General features: G+C 38.8%; 1 protein-coding gene across 4 annotated transcripts in view; it reads left to right on the forward strand.

Moving 5' to 3' along the window:
- LOC309626986 (endophilin-A3) overlaps positions 1–23,481 on the forward strand; it is a 651,420-nt gene that overhangs the window by 293,915 nt on the left and 334,024 nt on the right. The window lies entirely within an intron of this gene.

The raw sequence follows: 23,481 nt of genomic DNA on the forward strand, positions 1-23,481 counted from the left end.
AAATATGATATAAATATATGTATATGTTTAGATAAATGGAATCATGCTAAACATACTGTCTTATGCATCATTTTTTTTAGTCATTATGTCATGAACATCTTTCTGCATATATAACTGCATTTTTGTTTGCAATGGCTGTGTTCATTGCACTTTTGGATATACCACAATACTGTAATTTGTTTAAACGCATTATTTCATTACTGGACAGTTGGGTTGTTTCCAGGATGGTTTGTTCACTTCTGTTTGTTATCAGCCATCTGTAGTGAACTTTGTATACTCACATTTTTAATCACTTATTTGAATATTGCCTTAAAATAATTTTTTTTTAGTGGAATATGCTTTGCTACACACTTGGTAGACATTGTGGCCTTCTTCCTCTTCCCCCTGTTTTATTTTGGGTAGAATTTTCCAGCACTCTGGGTTTTATGTTATAAAGGGACTTCCTGTGTGACTGCATCCTCTACAGTGGTCTTGGTTGCGTATTCCAAACTGTGCTGCCAACAAAGGTGGAGTCCGAGCAGAAAGACCTAAGCCTGTCCTGGAGGCAGACTCCCCCTTATTACCAAGTTGCCAGAGTTATCGGATAGTTACAGAGTCATTGCATAGAGCTGGTGAGAATCCAGTGGGAGAATGAAGGGGAGCTCTTTCCTTGTTTGTCGTCTGTGACACCTGCACGCCTGTTTCTCTTCTACCTCTCTGACCTTTCCATCTCAGGCTCTTTTTTTGGCTCGTCTCTGGCTCTCTTTAAAAGCTGCTTAATTCCAGAGTTCTGCCCTTCTTTCTCTCTCCACGTGCTCTCCCCAGGCAGCCTCAATCACTCTGCTGCTTCTCTCTCCAGAAGCTCCTGCCTGGGGTTATCACCGGAGGACCCAGGTCTCATAATGATTCAGGCTTTCACATTTAGGCTGTTGATGTTCTCTTCAAATAAGATTATATATACATTGAAAAGATAAAAAACTGTCTATTATTTTACATTAACTGTTAAATGTAAACATTGAAAATAAAACGCAATTTTGATAGCTTAGTTTTGGCCTTCCTGCCTTCCTTCCACCCTCCCTCTCTCTCTCTTTTTCTTTCTTTCTCTCTCTCTCCCTCCCTTCCTTCCTTCCTTCCTTCTTTCCTTCCTTCCTTCCCTTCTTTCTTCTTGGTAACCTCACTAAAATGGAAGACACCCAGTATCTCTGAGAGGTTTCTGTCAGCCCCTTCCATGAGCTGCAGATCAATATATCCGTGAGCTGCTACTTACCTCCACCAGGATATTCCTTGCGGGCCTCAGACACAATATTTCCTAAATGGAAATCCTCACCACCCACCCAGCTCTGTCTCAGTGCCTGGATTCTCCATCTTCTAGGCATTTGACCCAGAATCCTGGGGCCACTGTAGATGCCTTCTACTCTGTTGCCCCTGCCCTGTACCCATCCGGCCACTAACTTCCATTTGTTCCATCTCAGAAATGTCTCTTAGGGACTTCCCTGGTGGTCCAGTGGTTAAGACTTCACCTTCCAATGCAGGGGATGCGGGTTCGATCCCTGGTCAGGGAGCTAAGATCCCACATGCCTTGTGGCCAAAAAACCAAAACATAAAACAGAAGAAAATTGTAACAAATTCAATAAAGACTTTAAAAAAAAAAAGAAAGAAATGTCTCTTCAATCTGTTTTGTCCTCTTTGTTTCCACTGACACTGTATGTTTGAAGAGTAGGGTATTTGACAGCATGGGGTAAATAAGGATGAACAAAGATAGTTTGTGGTTACACTGGGGAGGACCTTGCCGAGCACACTAAATAAATAAATGATAAAGAGGACTTGATTCAGTGGGCAGCATGGAGTCCTGTGGGCGTTGACCGGGAGGTGATGGGAGACACCAGTAAGACTCCATTGGACCACTGGGAACACACTTGAGTGAAAGATACTTGGGGTGCCGCTGGCACCAGTGCAGGTTGGGAATGATGAGAACTTCAGCTCAGTTCACAAGAGAGCATGGGGCCATGGGGAGGGGGGGGAGTAGTCCTCAACAAGAGGATGTGATTATGGGCACCATTTTAGAACCTGAAGGGATAGAACTTGACAAGTGATTATGTGGGACTGAGAGAGAAAGAGGGAAGAATTGAAGATTCCTTTAGGTTCTGAGCTAGTTTTAGGGACACACGAAGGTGAAAATTCACCCTGATCTTTTGAAATTGTCAGTTGTGTTTGAGAGAGTAGTTTCAGGGGAAGCTGTGGATTGCAAAATGTGAGGAACTGAATAAGCCTCTTTAGTAAGTTGTGCTGGGAAAACTGGACAGTTACATGTAAAAGAATGAAATTAGAACACTCCCTAACACCATACACAAAAATAAACTCAAAATGGATTAGAGACTTAAATGTAAGGCCAGACACTATAAAACTCTTAGAGGAAAACAGGCAGAACACTCTATGACATAAATCACAGCAAGATCACCTCCTAAAGAAACAGAAATAAAACCAAAAATAAACAAATTGGACCTAATGAAACTTAAAAGCTTTTGCACAGCAAAGGAAACCATAAACGACGAGAAGACAACCCTCAGAATGGGAGAAAATATTTGCAAACAAAGCGACTGACAAAGGATTAATCTCCAAAATATACAAGTAGCTTATGCAGCTCAGTATCAGAAAAACAACCCAATCCAAAAATGGGCAGAAGACCTAAATAGACATTTCTCCAAAGAAGATATACAGATGGCAAACAAACACATGAAAGGATGCTCAACATCACTAATCATTAGAAAAATGCAAATCAAAACCACAGTGAGGTATCACCTCACACCTGTCAGAATGGCCATCATCACAAAATGTACAAACAATGCTGGAGAGGGTGTGGAGAAAAGGGAAGCCTCTCGTACTGTTGGTGAGAATGTAAATTGATACAGCCACTATGGAGAACAGTATGGAGGTTCCTTAAAAAACTAAAAATAGAACTACCATACAACCCAGCAATCCCACTACTGGGCATATACCCAGAGAAAACCATAATTCAAAAAGAGTCATGGACCACAATGTTCATTGCAGCTCTATTTACAATAGCCAGGACATGGAAGCAACCTAAGTGTCCATCGACAGATGAATGGATAAAGAAGATGTGGTACATATATACAATGGAATATTACTCAGCCATAAAAAGAAACGAAATTGAGTTATTTGTAGTGAGGTGAGTGGACCTAGGGTGTATCATACGGAGTGAAGTAAGTCAGAAAGAGAAAAACATGTACCGTATGCTAACATATACATGGAATCTAAAAAAAAAAAAATGGTTCTGAAGAACCTAGGGGCAGTACAGGAATAAAGACACAGACATAGAGAATGGACTTGAGGACACAGGGAAGGGGAAGGGTAACCTGGGACGAAGTGAGAGAGTAGCATTGACATATATGCACTACCAAATGTAAAGTAGATAGCTAGTGGGAAGAAGCTGCATAGCACAGGGAGATCAGCTCAGTGCTTTGTGACCACCTAGAGGGGTGGGATAGGGAGGGCAGGAGGGAGACGCAAGAGGGAGGGGATATGGGGATGTATGTATATGTATAGCTGATTCACTTTGTTATACAGCAGAAACTAACACACCATTGTAAAGCAGTTATACTCCAATAAAGATGTTAAAAAAAAAAAAGGAAATATGTAATACTCTTTGAGAAGGAAACAGGATCATTAGGAAGTTTCTTCTGAGCAAAGTGAACACTTCAGTATATATGCACTGCAAAGGGAGGCAGCCAGGAGAAAGGGAGGGGTTAAAGATCCAGGAGGAAAAAACCAATTGTATGCAGTTATTTCATAACAGAGAAAAAAAAAAGTAGCCACTGTTTCCCCTCTGCATTGCTAATGGATCCTAAAGCAGCAGAGCTAACATCTTTTGGAAACCACATTTCAAGGTTTATGATTGTGATTGCTCTCAGTTTATTTTTACAAAGATGCTAATTTCCATAAATAGCATGGAAGCATAAAGCAATTTCCTCTCCAAGTATTTTATGCAATTACTTTCTGGAATTTGTCAGCACTGAACAGCTCCAGCTAATGTATGCTATAAATTATTGTGGTCAAATGCTCAGAAATTCATCTGTTCTCCAAGCCTTCATTTACAAATATAATAGCATGTTATTTTGAAAAAAAATGTTTAAAAGGAAGAATTACTCTATTTTATTAATAAAAACTCATTTATAGTATTAAAGGACTCTTTAAATTCTCTTCACTTTCTCTTTTGAAATTTCCATTTTCCCCCTGATTTAAAAACGTAAACATATTCATTATAAAAAAATGTGGAAAACACAGGAAAGGACAAAGATGAAGAAAACCACCTTTCATTCTAACAGTTGTTAGGATTTTGTTGCGTACATTTCCAATATTCTTCTTAGAATATTAACATATATGTGTATCTTTTAAAAAGTGGTTTCACTGTATTTTGATTATAACTTTGTAAAGATTTAACAACATGAGGAATATTTCTACATGTCATTAAATATTTTTATATTTATTATAATATAATAATATTTAATGTCTTCACGGTATTGCATCATTTGGTGTGCTATATTTTATTAACTAATTCTTTTACTGCTGAACATTTAAGTTCATCAGTTTTTTGCTGTTGCAAATAATGCTGCTATGAAAATATGTTTGCAGATCCATCTTTGCTCACATTTGTGATTATTTCCTTTGAATACATTTCTAGGAAAGTGTATTTATTGAAGCATAATCTTGGGGTCAAAAGCTATGTGCAGTTTTAAGACCTTTGATTTATACTATCAAGTTGCCTTTCAGAAGGCGTCTATCAATGTGTACTCTTTGCAATAGTTGGCAATATAAGATTTAAGGAAATCTTAGTAGTGAGAGATTCTTAAAAATACTTTTGGGCCATTTGTATTACTGCTTTTGTGTATGGTCTCCTTGAGACATTAGAAATAGAATAAAAGATTTTATCTTTATATTTTTGCCTATTTTTCTACTGAGAATTTCTCATTAATTTGTATGTGGCTTTTTATACGTAAAGAATATGGGTCTTTTGTCTTTAATATGCTGCAAATAATTTCTCCATTTTGTCATTAATATTTTAATTTTATTTATGTTTTTGATAAACTGACATTTAAAATTTTCAAGTCGCCTACTCTAGGAGTCTCAATTTAAGAATTCTTTGCCTTTGCATCATGCTTAGAAATAACCTCATACTGAGAGAAAATAGGTGTAATCTATGTTTTCTTCTAGTCTTATATTTCTTTTTAAACATTAAAATTTCTGTCAGTTGCTTCCTGTGCTAATATCATACTTTTAAAGTTCTTATAGTTTTATAATGTGTTTAGTATCTACTAAGGCATGACTTTTCTCTTCAATATTATAGTTTTGACCAGTCCAGAATGTCTTTAAAGTTATTTGGGCAAGTTCCAAGAACAAAAATCCTGTTGTTTTCAATGGCAATGGCATAATGGAGGTGTAACAAGTTCCTTCCCTCAAAACTATATAAAACAAACAAACAGCAACAAAAAGAACGAAGTTTATCTCCAGTAAAACAAGGAGATGGTACCTGTTTGTAAACACGAACTTTGAAGTACTGTTTTCTGAGTACTGTGAAATCTAGACCTGAGTGAGAGAAGACCCTGCAGGCTGACATGTGTCTCCTTGCGTTCTGAGCAGGACAGAGGTTTCCCTAATGATGACTGTCACAAATTGTGCCTATCTAGTAAACTTTTGGTAAGAAGAGTGAAATTGGGGGCCTTGATGGGACACAAACATAAGTGGGTATTGTCCCCAAAGAGGCCTGGTTTGACACCAAAAATGGCAAGGGACATAGAGTTGAAGAGGAAAATTGCTGACACAGAATTTTTATCATCTAGGTGTACAGCATAACCTCCTACAGGGAGAGACCATGGAAGGTGGAGTGGGATAACGTAGGGAGGAAGAAATCAGCACTTTTCTGACCAAAATGCTGTGGAGTAAGGGGGTTTCTCGAGAACCTCCCTGACTGTTGGATGTTGAAAATAAAAGGAAGGTGTAGCTCTAGAGAAAAGGAAATCACATCTTTAGTAAGAGAAAGAGCCCGACAACAGAATCGAAGCTGTGTACTAGTCTAGTTCACCCCGTCTCATACCTCATGTCCTCCTCCTGCTGTTTTTCTGCAAACAGCTGATCCCATTACAAACAACAGAAATAGAGCGCATGCAATGGAATAAGCAACTGGGGACATGCTAGACAGAGTGGGTCTCCTATACGATGAAGTAGGAAACAAACATACACGTGATTATAGAAAAATGGTAACAAAGGAGATCTAACATACGTTAATATTTCTTAAAAAGAACAGGAAAAAATTCAACAATCTAATCAAAGAAAACTTTTCCCACTCTTTTTCTTCAGGTCTTTGTCAATATTGATTCTGTATTTTTTGTTACAGAGTATTACTGAAGAGAACTCTGGCCAATCTGATTTTTAACCCTTGTATGTGCCTCACTTTGTCTGCCATGATGCGTACATGATTTCTTCCTTATTCCGAAGTCCATATTTTCATCTGGACATAATGTAAATAATTTTTAATCTTCATAGGGATGTGTGCATGTGTTTCAGGAAAGGTTTTTTAATGTGGTCCTCAAATCTGTAATGTTTTTACAATTTTTGCCATTTTTTTCCTAAGCTCACTTTTTCTGTTGTCTTAAAATGTTTTCTTTAAATTCTTGTATTTCTTCCTGAACTTTTTAAAAGCAAGATCAGGTTGTTTATAATTTATTTGTGATCTTTTTGGAGTAATTTATCTAGAGATACATGTTCATTGATTGCATTTTGCTTATATTTGTTTCTATTTTTAAAAATTTGTATGCATTGATCTTGTGAGGGTTCTGTTCTGATAGGGATCCTCTTTTTAATGGGGCTCTGCTCCATGGGTCTCTCATCCTTCTTCTTAGACAAGCAGGCTGAGCAGAGCATGTTCTTCTCATGGTGATAAAAGAGACACATGAGAGCAAGTTCAAAGGCACAAGGGTCTTTCTTATGCAGTCTGCTTGTGTCATTTCTGTAAAACCCCACTGGCTGAAGCAACTCACATAGCTGAAGACACAGTCAGAGGTAGGGACAGAGCAGGTTGTATGGCCAAGTCCAAAATTATTGGGGTGGGCTGGATAAAGAAGATGTGGTACATATATACAATGGAATATTACTCAGCCATAAAAAGGAACAAAATAGTGCCATTTGCAGAGCTGTGGATAGACCTTAGAGAGTGTCATACAGAGTGAAGTAAGTCAGAAAGAAAAAAACAAATATCATATAATATCACTTGTATGTGGAATCTAGAAAAATGGTACAGATGAACTTATTTGCAAAGCAGAAATAGAGATACAGATGTAGAGAACAAACTTATGGGTACCAAAGGGGGAAGGGGGGTGGGATGAATTGGGAGACTGGGATTGACACATACACACTGCTACATATAAAATAGATAACTAATGAGAACCTACTGTATAGCACAGGGAACTCTACTCAGTGCTCTGTGGTGACCTAAATGGGAAGGAAATCTAAAAAAGAGGGGATATGTGTATACGTATAACTGGTTCATTTTGCTATACAGCAGAAAGTAACACAACATTGTAAAGCAACTGTACTCCAATAAAAATTAATTAAAAAATTAAAAAAAAAAACTGACTAAATTATAAGCCTCCCCTCAAAGAACCCTCACAAAATTATTGGGGTGGGCAAGTATGTTCCTCCCCTAGAGATCATATGTATCTGTGGGGTGAGGGGTAGGAGTGAATATTTTTGAAATAATTAATCTAATCTAATCTGGCAAAGCCAGGTTTTTCATTGAGGCAGTGTAGTTCCAGAGAGCATAGTTTAGTTGCTACACTCACACCACCATCACAAACTAACATTACTGATTTGGGAAGAGTCGGCACTAATGAGGAATTGTAGCCAAGTCTCACCTCGTGATGTGAAACCAGCTTTACTTCATGAGATAGGTGTTCCTCTTGGATAGGGAGGCTATGATACCTTCCTTCCCATCTTACTCATAACTTTAACTCTAGCCTTAAATCTTAGTCTGTTGCAAGTAGAAGTCTAGAAATAGATTCCTCTCAATCCCCTAGTTCAGTGTTACTTCAGCTTTTTGACTGAAAAAACCCACAGGAGGAAGTGCATTTTACATCATGACTCAATGCATGTACATATCTATGCATTCATATTTTTGGAACAAAAGTTTCAAGAAACAATGCTAATTCTTTCCATGAGTGGTTCACTGTGATACCTGTTTTTATATCCACTCCATTCCAGTTGATTCTATGACAAAATGACTGGTTAAGACCCAAGTAATTTCATCACCTACTCATGGGCTATATTTACAGTTTGAAAAAAACACTGCCCTAGTTAATAGACCCCATTCTCCATCGACTTTTGTGTGTGTTGATTTTCCTCCTCTGATATTTGGCTGGAGGGAGGGGGTTGATAAATGAGGCTCCTAGCACAGCTTCCAAGTTCTGATTGGCCATCACCTAGTGTAGCTCTGCTTTCCTGGGGTGCTGTGTTCCCCCACGGAACCAACTACTGCCAGTAGTGTCCGTTTAAAGCTGCAATTTCCAACATGCTTGGTTACTAAGTTTCTTCAGAGCTATCTAGATTATCATATTCTTTTACTTGTATGACCTGCTAACATGATGAATCATATTAATAAGTTTCCTAATATTGAATCATCCTTGTGTTCCCGGCATTAACTGTGCTTGGCCATGATATACTGTCTTTTTAATATTCAGCTGGATTTGGCTTGCAAATATTTTGTTGAAAAGTACTACATCTGTATTCATAAGTAATGTTGGTTGGTACTGTATTTTCCAGGTTTTTAATATAAAAATTTTTGTTAACTTTATAAAATGGATTGAAACATTTTCCATCTTTTTCTCTTTTCTGGATCAGTTTAGCACAGGGATAAGCTATTCTTTGAAGGTTTGAAAGTAAAATAAATAGTAAAATTTTACCTTGATAGTAAAAATAAATGGGGCCCAGAACATTTTGGGGCAAGTAATTCTTTGACAACTTTTAAAAACTTTTTATATGATTATTGGATTATTCAGGTTTTTCCCGCTTCTTTAATCAATTTTGGTAATTAACATTTTCCTAGAAACCTTCTATGCAATCAAAAGTTAAAAATTTGGTAGGACAGCAAAGGGGAGTATTTTGTAATTTTTCAAACTTTTAAAAATTATTTTGCTTTAATTTCTGATTTATTTTTCTTGAGAGTATGCAGAAAGTTTTGTTTTTAAATGCTCAATTTTATGAATGTTACAAGGATATTTAACAGTTTGACATTTTTCTGAATTTCCATGGATACTGGACAATACATTTTATTTTCTGTATTAAGGAATGTTGTTCTCGTATCCCCTCTCTCTTTCTTCATTGTTCCTTTCTGTCTACTCACTCCCCACACTAATTCCTCTTTAGTTCTAGGGGGGAACAGTCTATCTCTTTTTTTTTTTTTCCCCTTGGCTATTACTGATCTTTGTCTTCAGGAACTTAGCAACTTCTTGTCTAGCCGGTTTCTGTAAACAGAGATGGTTCTCTCCTTAAGAGGAATAATAGGTCCAGGTGTTGGGTAAGATTGAACTAAGCTTCCCCATTTTCTGATCTTGCCTCTGGGATGTTTTTTAGTTTTTCCAATAGGATCAATAATGAAATCTTCAACATTTTTATACACATATATTTTTCTTTATTACCAAGTTGTGCCAGTTCACACTCCCACTAGTAGCCCGGGAGAGTGCCCTTCTCTCTACATACTCACCAGCATTTGATATCACTCAAAATTGTTGTCAGTTTAGTAGCAGTCCAGACATTTTAAACTCTGTCACCCTTAAATCCAGATAGAAATGGCCACCTTGGTTATCAGAGCAGGGAATTCTGAGGGTTGGTGTGGCTCATTTAGAGATACCTTTTAAGCTAGTTATAAAGTGAATAAGAGATGAGTCTATAATTTATGAAAAGAGAGACCCATATATATTAAAGTCCCCAAATAAGGCACCAGAAAGGGAGGGGGATAAAATTATAAGCAAAACTTGGTGGTGCTCAGTGGAATCTGGGGGACAAGACTCCAGGTGAGTTTGGCAAGGAGAAAGCACGGTCCAAATCCTCTGCGGGGGTGAAGGCAGGGCCTGTGAAGACCCTCTTCCTGCTTGGTTTGGTTCTCCGTGAGGCTGGAGGATGACCTGCCCCTTTGCTGGGATGGAAGGTTGAAGCCAGCGGTGGAAAAGAGCCAGCCTGTACGTGAGGGGCATGACTGTCTTTCTGGAGGAAGGGTAGCTCATTTGTTGGCAATAATTGTAGTCGCCCTTCGCTGAGGTTGAGAGAGAAGAGAGGGGGGAATTTCTGGGATGGGCAGAGTGAAGCAGGTCCAAAGCCCTGTGGCTGTTCAAATGAAATTCCTTTCAGGGCAAACACTTCACACTGAGAATGCAGAGCCTCCTTTCCATGGAGCAGTGGTTGGTAGGACACCAGCACCTATTACTCCCTCCCCCGATGGCCCTCTGATGAAAGCAGGCCCTCCCAGGACCCCGGCAAGGCCTCGCTGCTCAGGACAGGCTTGATGGCGTTGCATCTCAGAGGTAGCCCAGCGGCTCTGAACTGACCTATAAGCCCTCCTTCCCATCCTTGGGAGGTCCAGCATGTGGCAGGCATCATTGTTCACGGCTTTGGGGGTGGAGCCCTTGTGCTGCACACTCTGTAAACACTTTCTGGGATGCATTAGCAGCTTCCATTGTCAGAGCCAGGAAAACATTTGGTGCATGGAGCGGGGAAGGAACGCGTGGAGTGGCAGGCGGCCGTGCTCTGGCGGGCTCTGTTCAGTCCCTGATGTGGGAGACTGTTTACCTCGGTGGTGCCCAGTATACATCTGGCTGATGCCTGGTGGATCCTTAGTGAGGTACTTAGCAACCAGACACTTTTTTTCTGCTTTTTAAAATTTTTTATTTTTTTGTTTTTTAAATTAATTTTTATTGGAGTATAGTTGCTTTACAATGTTGTGTTAGTTTCTGCTGTGCAGCAAAGTGAATCAGCTATACATATACATATATCCCCTCTTTTTTGGATTTCCTTCCCATTTAGGTCACCACAGAGCACTGAGTAGAGTTCCCTGTGCTATACAGCAGGTTCTCATTAGTTACCTATTTTATACATAGTAGTGTATGTATGTCAGTCCCAATCTCCCAGTTCATCCCACCCCGCCACCCTTACCCCCTTGGTAACCGTACGTTTGTTCTCTACGTCTGTGTGTCTATTTCTGCTTTGCAAATAAGTTCATCTCTACCATTTTTCTAGATTCCACATATAAGTGATATTATGTGATATTTGTTTTTCTCTGTCTGACTTGCTGCACTCTCTATGACAATCTCTAAGTCCATCCACATCTCTGCAAATGGCACTATTTCATTCCTTTTTATGGCTGAGTAATATTCCATTGTATATATGTACCGCATCTTCTGTATCTATTCCTCTGTCGATGGACATTTAGGAGAAACCGAACACTTTGAAAGACAACTGAAAGATTTGTGTGCGTGGCGGGGGGGAAGGGGAATAGCCCAACCCATGCTAGGGAATGAACCAGCCACACTTCATTATATAGCTAACTGATAAAAGTAATAGATAGGCACATACACTTATGTGTACACAGACAGAGCAGTACAGATGATATGCTGATATAACCCTCAGTCTTTCCTCAGTGGGGCTTTGGTGAATCCCTTGACTGTGACAGGCCACGTGTCTCTGTCCTTTTTGGCCTCACTGCTGATTTGTTCCTATGTTGTCAGTTGATCTTCTTTGATGCCCACCCCAGGACACAAGGTGTATCAAGGAAACCTTGGCTCCCAAGGTTCTTCCTTGGCCAGCACAGATAGATGTTGAGTTCTTTCCACTTCAGCAATTACCAAGGGAAGCTTGTCTTTCAAAAGACACATGGCACACAGGACACGGGTATCTTTTTTTTGACTGTCATGTGGAAGTACTCAATGAGCTCAGAGCTTTGTTGTGTAATATAAGACTGTGGGATTAGCACATAATTCTGAGATTCAGTGAATGAATCCATCGACTGACAATCCCTGATGAGGTCAAGAAAGAAAGTGATCTTAATGAAAACTAATATGAGACTAGAGTTGGCAGTAATAGTGCAAATGGAGCCCTAATCTGTGTTCAATATTTATAATTCATAGATTCTTTTTTCGTTGATAGTGAGTATATATAAAGGAGTTTTCACTTCTTTGGTATGTTAGAATTCCTTTTATGGGATATGTGGTTCATGAATATTTTCTCCTGGCCTATAGCTTGATTTTTTATCCTCTTATTAGCATCTTTTGCAGAACAAAAGTTTTAAATTTTGATAAAGTCCAACTTATCATTTTTTTCATTTGTGGATGATGGTGTTTGGTGTTATGGCTAAGAATCTTTGCTAGGTCCTGAAGATTTTCTGCTATGTTTTCTTCTAAATGTTTTATAGTTTTACAGTTAAGTTTGTGATCCATTTTGAACTAATTTTTGTATAAGGTGTAAGGTTAAGGTCAAGACTCAGTTTTGCCTGTGGATGTCCAATTGTTTCAGCATTAGAGCAAGACTGTCCTTCTTCCACTGAATTACTTTTTTTAAAAAAAATTATTTATTTATTTATTTATTTATTTTTGGCTGCATTGGGTCTTCGTTGCTGTGCGCGGGCTTTCTCTAGTTGCGGCGAGCAAGGGCTACGCTTCGTTGCGGTGCGGGGGCTTCTCATTGCGGTGGCTTCTCTTGTTGTGGAGCACGGGTTCTAGGCACACGGGCTTCAGTAGTTGTGGCACACGGACTCAGTAGTTGTGGCTCGTGGGCTCTAGAGCACAGGCTCAGTAGTTGTGGCACATGGGCTTAGTTGCCCTGTGGCATGTGGGATCTTCCCGGACCAGGGCTCGAACCCATGTTCCCTACATTGGCAGGAGGATTCTTAACCACTGTGCCACCAGGGAAGTCCCAGTGAATTACTTTTGCTTCTTTGTCAAAAATCAACTGGGAGTATTTCTGTGGGTCTATTTCCAGACTCTTTATTTTGTTCACATTGATCTATGTGTTTACCCCTCCTCCAGCACCATGGTATCTTTTATTACTGTAGCTATATAGTAAGTATTAAATTTGAGTACAATTATTCCTCTCACTTTACTCTTCCTTTATCAAAATTATTTTAGCTATTCTTTTGCTTTTTCATATAAACTTTTGAATAAGCTCGTCTATATATACAAAAAATCTTGCTGGAATTTTGATAGGAATTGTGTTAAACCTATTGATTGGTTTGGGGAGGATTAACATCTTTACTGTGTTGAGTCTTCCAACCCATGAACATGGTCTGTTTCTTTATTATTTAGATCTATTTTGGCTTCTTTCATAAGTGTTTTGTAAAATTCTGAACATGTCTTTTTATATGTGTACCTAAATATTTCATATTTTTTGGAGTGGTTATAAATGGTTCGGGGTTTTTCGTTTCATTATCCACATGTTATTTGCTAAAACACAGAAATACAGTTGAATTTTGTGTGCTGCTTTTGTATGCTGCAACCATTCTAAACTTACATATTAGTTCTAGGTTTTTGGTAGATTCCTTGGGATTTTCTATGCAGACAGTGTGGTGTAAGGCCTAAAATTAAGGCCCAGTATTATGTGCTGCCTTGATATCTGGCGAACCCAGGGTGGCCTTGAATGCGTATCTGCCAGTTCCCCTCCCCACTCTGCTCCCATGGATATGGTCTCCTAGACAAACAACCTTCCTTACGTAGGGGGCCAGGCAGAGTTCCTAGTTATAACTGAGTCGTGAGTTTCAGTTCCCTGCAGCCTGTGGAATTGTTCAAACAAGCCAACCACATCCTCCTGAGAGAACCAGAGGCCACCTCACTCTCTTGATACTACAAAGCCTGCCTCCCTTGTCCCTGCTTGTTTACTCTGTCCTGAGTGAAACTGCTATGGGGCCCTGTATGGCGTGTGGTATGCTCTTCCCTTGGGCTGTGAGTATATGTGATTAACAGACTGTTGTCTGTCTCATCTGTCCAGTCATGTGTTGTGTATTTGGCCATTCCTATAACCATAGGGTGGGAATCCCTCCCTCGTGAATAAGGTGAATAGGAAGGTGATTAAACAGACAGTCATGTCATCTATAAATAAGGACAGTTTATTTCTTTTCAATCTGTATGCCTTTGTTTTCTTTTCTTACCTTATTGTGCTGGCTATCACTTCCAGTTCTATGAATAAGAGTGGTGAGAGTGGGCATCCCACCTTATTCCTGATCTCTGGGAGAAAACATTTAGCCTTTCATCATTAAGTATGACATTGCCTGTAGATCATTGTTCTTTATTAAGTTGAGGAAGTTCTTCTCTGTTCCTGGTTTGCTAAGAATTTTTATCATGAGTAAGTGTTTAATTTTGTCAGATGCCTTTTTCTTTGTCAGTTGATAAGATCTTGTGACTTCTTTAACCTCTCGATTTGGTATATTCTACTGATTGACTTTCAAATAATAAAACAGCTTTGCATTCCTAGAATAAACCACACTTAGTCATGATGTATCATTCTTTTTTATATTGCTGAATTTTATTTTGTTAATATTTTGTTTTGAGGATTTTTGCATCTAAATTCATGAGAGTTATTCACCTGCAGTTTTCTTTTTTTGTACTGTCTTTGTCTGATTTTGACATCCAGGTAATACTGTGTTCATAAAATGAGTTGCAGAGTGTTTGCTCCTCTTCTGTTTCCTGGAACAGATTGTGTAGAATTGGTGTTAATTCTTTAAACGTGTGGTAGAATTCTCCAGTGAAAGAAACCGTGTGATCCTGGAGCTTTCTTATTTGACAGGCTTTAAGCTATGAACTCAATTTCCTTAATAGTTATAGCACTATTTAGATTATCTTTTTTATGTTGGGTGAATTTTGGTAGTTTCTGTTTTTCAAGGAATTGGCCTATTTCATCTAAATTGTTGAATTTATGCATGCAGAGTGGTTTGTTGTATTCCCTAGTTATCCTTTAATGACTGCAGGATCTATAATGATATCCTGTTTCATTCCTGATATTGGCAGTTTGTATCATCTCTCTTTATTCTTCATCAGTCTTGCTTTTTTTCTCTGTCAATTTTTTTTTTTGTTGACACATTTTGTTGATCTTTTCAAATTATCAGGTTTTTCTTTTCATTGATTTCCTCTACTGTTTTTCTGTTTTCTGTTTCAGTGATTTCTGCCCTTTGTTATTTTCTTTCTTCTGGTTGCTTTGTTTTTTATTTTTCCTCTTTGTTTTCTATTTTCTTGGCGTGGAATTAGATCATCAATTTGAGATCTTTCCTTTTTTCTAATGTAAGCATTTAGTGCTATAAATTTTTCTTTCTGTAACTTGTTTTGCCGTATTCCACAAAATTTGATTTGTTTTAATTTAATTCATTTCTTTGAATTTTTTTGTTTCCTTTGAGCAGTTCTCTCTGACCCATGAATTATTTAGAAATATGTTATTTAGTTTCTATTTGGAGAATTTCCTGTTACCTTTTTGTTACTGATTTCTAGTTTGATTCCACTATGGTCAGAGAACACAATGTATGATTCCAATTCTTTTAAATTTGTTGAGGTTTGTTTTATGTCCAAAAATATGGTCTATTTTAGTGAATGTTCCATGGGCACTTGAAAAGAATGTGTACTCTGTTATTGTTGGGTAGAGTGTTCTTTAAATGTCAAATAGATTTTGTTGGCTGACAATATTGTTTAATTCTTTTATAGCTTTGCTGATTTTCTATCTAGTTATCAATCAATTGCTGAGAGAGTGGTATTGATATCTCCAACTATAAGTGTGAATTTATCTATATTTCCTTTCAGTTTTATCAGTTTCTGCTTTAAGTATTTTGGAGCTCTGTTGTTTGGTGCATACATATTTAGTATTCCTATTTTTTTTGGTGGAATGTTCCTCTATGTCCCTGGGAATTTTCTATGCTCTGAAGTTTACTTTATCTGCTTTAATGTAGCCACTCCTTTTAAGAAATTACTATTAAATATGCTATTAGCATAATATATTTTTCTTTTACTTTAATATCTTTTACTTTCAACCTGTCTATGTAATTATACCTGGAGTGATTTCTTATAGAGAGCATATCATTGAGTTGTGTATCTTTTTTTTTAATCCATTCTGCCAGTCTCTATCTGGTATATGGTGTATTTCAACCATTTGCACTGGAAGTAACTATTGCTATATTTAAATTATATGCTATATAATTACATGTTATTGATGTTATAACTATATGTTATATTTGTAGGGTTTTAGCCTGCTATTTTATTGTTTGTTTTCTCTGTCTCTTATTCCTCTGTTTCCTTTTTATTGCCTTCCTGTGGGTTTCTTGAACATTTTTTTTAGAATTACATGTTGGTTTATCTGTAGAGGTTTTGAATCTCTCTCTCTTTCCCCCACCCTCTCGTGGTTGTGTTATCTTATCACAGACACTTTGAGTGAAGTGTAGAAACTTTACCTCCATTTAGGTTTTACCTTTGCCTGTTTTTAATATGGTAATTGCCTTAAATATGTTCTCTTCATACATTGAGCACCACATCAGATGATATAATTTTTGTTTCAACTTTCAAACATATATTTTTAAAAAGCTCATGAGGAGAAGGATATTCTATTATCTTCACCCTATTTTCACCCATTACACTGTGCTTTCTTGCTTATTGAAGTTCCAAGTTTCCTTCTGTTATCACTTACCTTTTTTTTTTTCACATCTTTATTGGAGTATAAATGCTTTACAATGTTGCATTAGTTTCTGCTGTACAACAAAGTGCATCAGCTATATGTATACATATATCCCCATATCCCTTCCCTCTTGAGACACCCTCCCACCCTCCTTATCCCACCCCTCTAGGTCATCACAAAGCACCAAGCTGATCTCCCTGTGCTATGCAGCCGCTTCTCACTAGCTATCTATTTTACATTTGGTAGTGTATATATGTCAGTGCTACTCTCTCACTTCATCCCAGCTTCTCCTTTCCCCCCTGTGCCCTCAAGTCTGTTCTCTAAGTCTGCATCTTTTTTATTTTCACACACACACACTGTATTTTATTTTTACAAGAGATAAATAAACTGACACCAAGCATTGTAAATGGATGACCACAACAAAAGCACCAATGATTGCAATTACCAAACATGAAACACACTCATACTATGTCATAATATTGTAAGTCTGCATCTTTATTCCTCGCTGCCACTAGGTTCATCAGTACTGCTTTTTAAAATTCCATATATATGCGTTAGCATACAGTATTTGTTTTTCTTTTTCTGACTTACTTCACTCTGTATGACAGATTCTAAGTCCATCCACCTCACTATAAATAACTCAATTTCGTTCCTTTATATGGCTGAGTAATATTCCATTGTATATATGTGCCACTCTTCTTTATCCATTCATCTGTTGATGGACATTTAGGTTGCTTCCATGTCCTGGCTATGGTAAACAGTGCTGCATTGAACACTGTGGTACATGTCTCTTTTTGAATTATGGTTTTCTCAGGGTATGTGCCCAGTAGTGGGATTGCTGGGTCGTATGGTAGTTCTATTTTTAGTTTTTTAAGGAACCTCCATACTGTTCTCCATAGTGGCTATCTCAATTTACATTCCCACCAACAGTGCAAGAGGGTTCCCTTTTCTCCACACCATCTCCAGCATTTATTGTTTGTAGATTTTTTGATAATGGCCATTCTGACTGGTGTGAGGTGATACCTCACTGTGGTTTTGATTTGCATTTCTCTAATGATTAGACATGTCGAGCATCTTCTCATGTATTTGTTTGCCATCTGTATGTCTTCTTTGGAGAAGTGTTTATTTAGGTCTTCTGCCCATTTTTGGATTGGGTTGTTTGTTTTTTTGATACTGAGCTGCATGAGCTACTTGTATATTTTGGAGATTAATCCTTTGTCAGTTTCCTCATTTGCAAATATTTTCTCCCATTCTGAGGGTTGTCTTTTCATCTTGTTTATGGTTTCCTTTGCTGTGCAAAAGCTTTTAAGTTTCATTAGGTCCCATTTGTTTATTTTTGTTTTTATTTCCCTTACTCTAGGATGTGGGTCAAAAAGGATCTTGCTGTGATTTATGTCATAGAGTGTTCTGCCTATGTTTTCGTCTGAGAGTTTGATAGTGTCTGGCCTTACATTTAGATCTTTAATCCATTTTGAGTTTATTTTTGTGTATGGTGTTAGGAAGTGTTCTAATTTCATTCTTTTACATGTAGCTGTCCAGTTTGCCTAGCAACAATTATTGAAGAGGCTGTCTTTTCTCCATTGTATATTCTTGCCTCCTTTGTCAAAAATAAGGTGACCATATGTGCGTGGGTTTATCTCTGGGCTTTCTATCCTGTTCCATTGATCTATGTTTCTGTTTTTGTGCCAGTACCATACTGTCTTGATTACTGTAGCTGTGAAGTATAGTCTGAAGTCAGGGAACCTGATTCCTTCAGCTCCGTTTTTCTTTCTTAAGATTGCTTTGGCTATTCGGGGTCTTTTGTATTTCCATACAAATTGTAAAATTTTTTGTTCTAGTTCTGTGAAAAATGCCATTGGTAATTTGTTAGCGATCACATTGAACTTGTAGATTGCTTTGTGTAGTATAGTCATTTTCACAGTATTGACTCTTCCAATCCAGGAGCATGGTATATCTCTCCATCTGTTTATGTTGTCTCTGATTTCTTACATCAGTGTTTTATAGTTTTCTGAGTACAGGTCTTTTGCCCCCTTAGGTAGGTTTATTCCCAGGTATTTTATTCTTTTTGTTGCGATGGTTAATGGGATTGTTTCCTTAGATTCTCTTTCTGATCTTTTGTTGTTAGTGTATAGGAATGCAAGAGATTTCTGTGCATTAATTTTGTATCCTGCAACCTTACCAAATTCATTGATTAGTTCTAGCAGTTTTCTGTTGGCATCTTTAGGATTCTTTATGTATAGTGTCATGTCACCTGCAGTGACCGTTTTACTTCTTCTTTTCCAATTTGTATTTCTTTTATTTCTTTTTCTTCTGTGATTGCCATGGCTAGGACTTTCAGAACTATGTTGAATAATGGTGGTGAGAGTGGACATCCTTGTCTTGTTCCTGATCTTAGAGGAAATGCTTTCAGTTTTTCACCATTGCGAATGATGTTTGCTGTGGGTTTGTCGTATATGGCTTTTATTATGCTGAGGTAGGTTCCCTCTATGCCCACTTTCTGGAGAGTTTTTATCATAAATGGGTGTTGAATTTTGTCAAAAGCTTTTTCTGCATCTATTGAGATGATCATATGGTTTTTATTCTTTAACTTGTTAATATGGTGTATCACATTGATTGTTTTGCATATACTGAAGAATCCTTGCATCCCTGGGGTAAATCCCACTTGATCATCGTGTATGATCCTGTTAATATGTTGTTGGATTCTGTTTGCTAGTATTTTGTTGAGGATTTTTACGTCTATATTCATCAGTGACATTGGCCTATAATTTTCTTTTTTTGTGATATCTTTGTCTGGTTTTGGTATCAGGGTGATGGTGGCCTCGTAGAATGAGTTTGGGAGTGTTCCTCCCTCTGCAGTTTTTTGGAAGAGTTTGAGAGGAATGGGTGTTAGCTCTTCTCTAAATGTTTGATAGAATTCACCTGTGAAGCCATCTGGTCCTGGACTTTTGTTTGTTGGAAGATTTTTAATTACAGTTTCAATTTCATTACCTGTGTTTGGTCTGTTTATATTTTCTAATTCTTCCTGGTTCAATCTCGGAAGGTTGTACCTGTCCAAGAATTTGTGCATTTCTTCCAGGTTGTCCATTTTATTGGCATATAGTTGCTGTAGTAGTCTCTTATGATAATTTGCATTTCTCTGGTGTCAGTTGTAATCTCTCCTTTTTCATTTCTGATTTTATTGATTTGAGTCCTCTCCCTTTTTTTCTTGGTAAGTCTGGCTAAAGGTTTATCAATTTTGTTTATCTTCTCAAAGAATCAGCTTTTAGTTTTATTGATCTTTGCTATTGTTTTCTTTGTTTCTATTTCATTTATTTCTGCTCTGATCTTTATGATTTCCTTCCTTCTACTAACTTTGGGTTTTCTTTGTTCTCCTTTTTCTAGTTGCTTTAGGTGTAAGGTTAGATTGTTTATTTGAGATTTTTCTTGTTTCTTGAGGTGAGCTTGAATTGCTATGAACTTCCCTCTTAGAACTGCTTTTGCTGTGTCCCATAGGTTTTGGATTGTTGTGTTTTCGTTGTCATTTGTTTCTAGGTATTTTTTGATTTCCTCTTTGATTCCTTCAGTGATCTCTTGGTTATTTAGCAGCACACTGTTTAGCCTCCATGTATTTGTGTTTTTTACTGTGTTTTTTTTCCTGTAATTGATTTCTAATCTCATAACGTTGTGGTTGGAAAAGATGCTTGATATGATTTCAGTTTTCTTAAATTTTCCAAGGCTTGATTTGTGACCCAAGATGTGATCTATTCTGGAGAATGTTCCATGTGCACTTGAGAAGAAAGTGTATTCTTCCGTTTTTGGGAGGAATGTCAATTAAGTCTATCAATTAAGTCTATCTGGTCTACTCTGTCATTTAAAGCTTGTGTTTCCTTATTTATTTTCTGTCTGGATGATCTGTCTATTGGGGTAAGTGGGGTGTTAAAGTCCCCCAGTATTATTGTGTTACTGTCAATTTCTCCATTTGCTCACAGTAAATGCTGTTAGCATTTGCCTTATGTATTGAGGTGCGTAAATATTTATAATTATTATGTTTTCTTTTTGGATTGATCCCTTGATCAGTATGTAGTGTCCTTCCTTATCTCTTGTAACCGTCTTTATTTTAAAGTCTATTTTATCTGATATGAGTATTGCTATTCCAGCTTTCTTGTGATTTCCATTTGCATGGAATATCTTTTTCCATCTCCTCACTCTCAGTCTATATGTGTCCCTAGGTCTGAAGTGAGTTTCTTGTAGACAGCGTATATAAGGATGTTGTTTTTTCATCCATTCAGCCAGTCTGTGTCTTTTGGTTGGAGCATTTAATCCATTTACATTCAAAGTGATTATCTATATGTATGTTCCTACTACCATTTTCTTAATTGATTTGGGTTTGTTTTTGTGGGTCTTTTTCTTCTCTTGTGTTTCCTGCTTAGAGAAGTTCCTTTAGCATTTGTTGTAAAGCTGGTTTGGTGGTGCTGAATTCTCATAGCTTTTGCTTGTCTGTAAAGCTTTTGATTTCTCCATCGAATCTGAATCAGATCCTTGCCAGGTAGAGTAATCTTGGTTGTAGGTTTTTCCCTTTCATCACTTTAAATATGTCCTGCCACTCCCTTCTGGCTTGCGGAGTTTCTGCTGAAAGATCAGCTGTTAACCTTATGGGGATTCCCTTGTATGTTATTTGTTGCTTTTCCCTTGCGGCTTTTAAGATTTTTTCTTTGTATTTAATTTTTGATAGTTTGATTAGTATGTGTCTTGGCATGTTTCTCTTTGGGTTTATCCTGTATGGGACTCTCTGCACTTCCTGGACTTGATTGACAATTTCCTTTCCCATGTTAGGGAAGTTTTCGACTATAATCTCTTCAGTTATTTTCTCAGACTCTTTCTTTTTCTCTTCTTCTTCTGGGACCCCTATAATTCGAATGTTGGTGCATTTAAGGTTGTCCCAGAGGTCTCTGAGACTGTCCTCAATTCTTTTCATTCTTTTTTCTTTATTCTGCTTCCTGGCAGTTATTTCCACCATTTTATCTTCCAGCTTACTTATCCGTTCTTCTGCCTCAGTTATTCTGCTATTGATTCCTTCTAGAGTATTTTTAATTTCAGTTATTGTGTGGTTCATCACTGTTTGTTTGCTCTTTAGTTCTTCCAGATCCTTGTTAAACTTTTCTTGTATTTTCTCCATTCTGTTTCTGAGATTTTGGATCATCTTTACTATCATTACTCTGAATTCTTTTCAGGTAGGTTGCCTATTTCGTCTTCATTTATTTGGTCCTGTAGGTTTTTACCTTGCTCCTTTGTCTGTAACATTTTTTTTGTCATTTCATTTATTTTTTTTTTTATGGGTTGGGCTGTATTCCTGTCTTTCTAGTTGTTTGGCCTGAGGCGTCCAGCACTGGAATTTGCAGGCAGTTGGATAGAACCAGGTCTTGGTGCCGACATGAAGACCTCTTGGAGGCCTCACTCCAGTTAACATTCCCTGGGGTCTGAGATTCTCTGTTAGTCCAGCGGTTTGGACTTGGAGCTCCCACCACAGGAGCTCGGGCCTAACCTCTGGCCTGGGAACCAAGATCCTGCAAGCTGCGTGGCGTGCCAAAAAAAAAAAAAAAAGAAAGAAAAAGAAAAAAAGGAGCAGTACAATAACAAAGAATCAAACACAAAATAAAATTTGAATGAAAAAAATATATTAGGAAAAATGAAAATATAAATGAATCAACAATGAGTCAACAACAAGTTAAAGCAGAACCCCAATCTAAAAGAGGAAAAAAGAAAGAAAAAAAGCCTTGGCTATGGGGGGCCGAGTTTAGGCGGGGATGGAACTTAGCCCGGGGCGGGGTTTAGGGTGGTGCAGGACCTAGGTGGGGGTGGGGGAGTGACCTTTGAGTGTGCGGCGGGGCCTAGGCTCAGGACCCTCCAGCCAGAAAAGGCCTTGGGGGCAGGACCTAGGCGGGGCAACATTCAAGCATGGGGCGGGGCCTCTGCTTAGGACCTGCCTGGAAGGGGAGAGGCAGCATGTCCAAAGGGGGAGCTCTGGAGTGTGGAGTTCCGGAGTTTGGAGGTAAGGCCCTGGGTGAGGGTGTGTGGGTGGGGTTTAGGCCCAGTGGGTTGGAGGGGGTCTCAGAACGAGTCTCCAAGTGTAAAGGTAGGGCCCTGGGGTGGGGGTGTAGGGGTGGGACTTGGGCTTTGCACAGCAGGAGGGAAACTCTGAGGGCAGAGGATTAGGCCCCAGAGACCAACAGGCTCCCCAGTGCCTAAGTGGACAGGGAAAGCACTGGCCGCGTTCCTTTCCATTCCTCCATGCACCCCCTCCGGGTCTCCCCCAGGGTCTCCCCCGTCCCTGCTGGACCCCTAATGGTGGGTGGGTCTGCTGGGTGTAGGAACTCCTCCCCTCCCCCAGCTGCCCCTCAGGGGAGCCAGTCCTGGAGGTCCGGCCTTTACTTTTGCTCCCCCTTCCCTCCCTCCCACTCCCTCAGGACCCACACAGCTGGAGGGGGCCTTTGTGGGCAGAGGATCAGGCCTGGGATCTCAGCAGGCTCCCGGGGGGCCCAAGTGGGTAGGGGAAACCTGGCCATGCTCCCTTTTGATCCGCTGGCCTCCCAGTGGTCCCCCCAATTTCTCCCTTCTGGCATGGGATCCCTTCCCCTCCCCAGACGCCCCTCAGGGGCGCTAGTCCCATCCCGCCACTTCTCCTCCTCCCTCACTCCCCTCCACGCCCCACATCCTACCCGGTCGCTAGGGGTTCCTCCTGTCCCCTTAGGTGTCTGTGGTCCCCCACCGGTGCCTGGTAGGTGCCCTAGTTGTACGGAGATGCGAATTCTGCGTCCTCCTAGTCTG

This window comes from Balaenoptera borealis (assembly GCF_965194805.1).
Source record: "Balaenoptera borealis genome assembly, chromosome: 3".
Classification (NCBI taxonomy): Eukaryota; Metazoa; Chordata; class Mammalia; order Artiodactyla; family Balaenopteridae; genus Balaenoptera; species Balaenoptera borealis.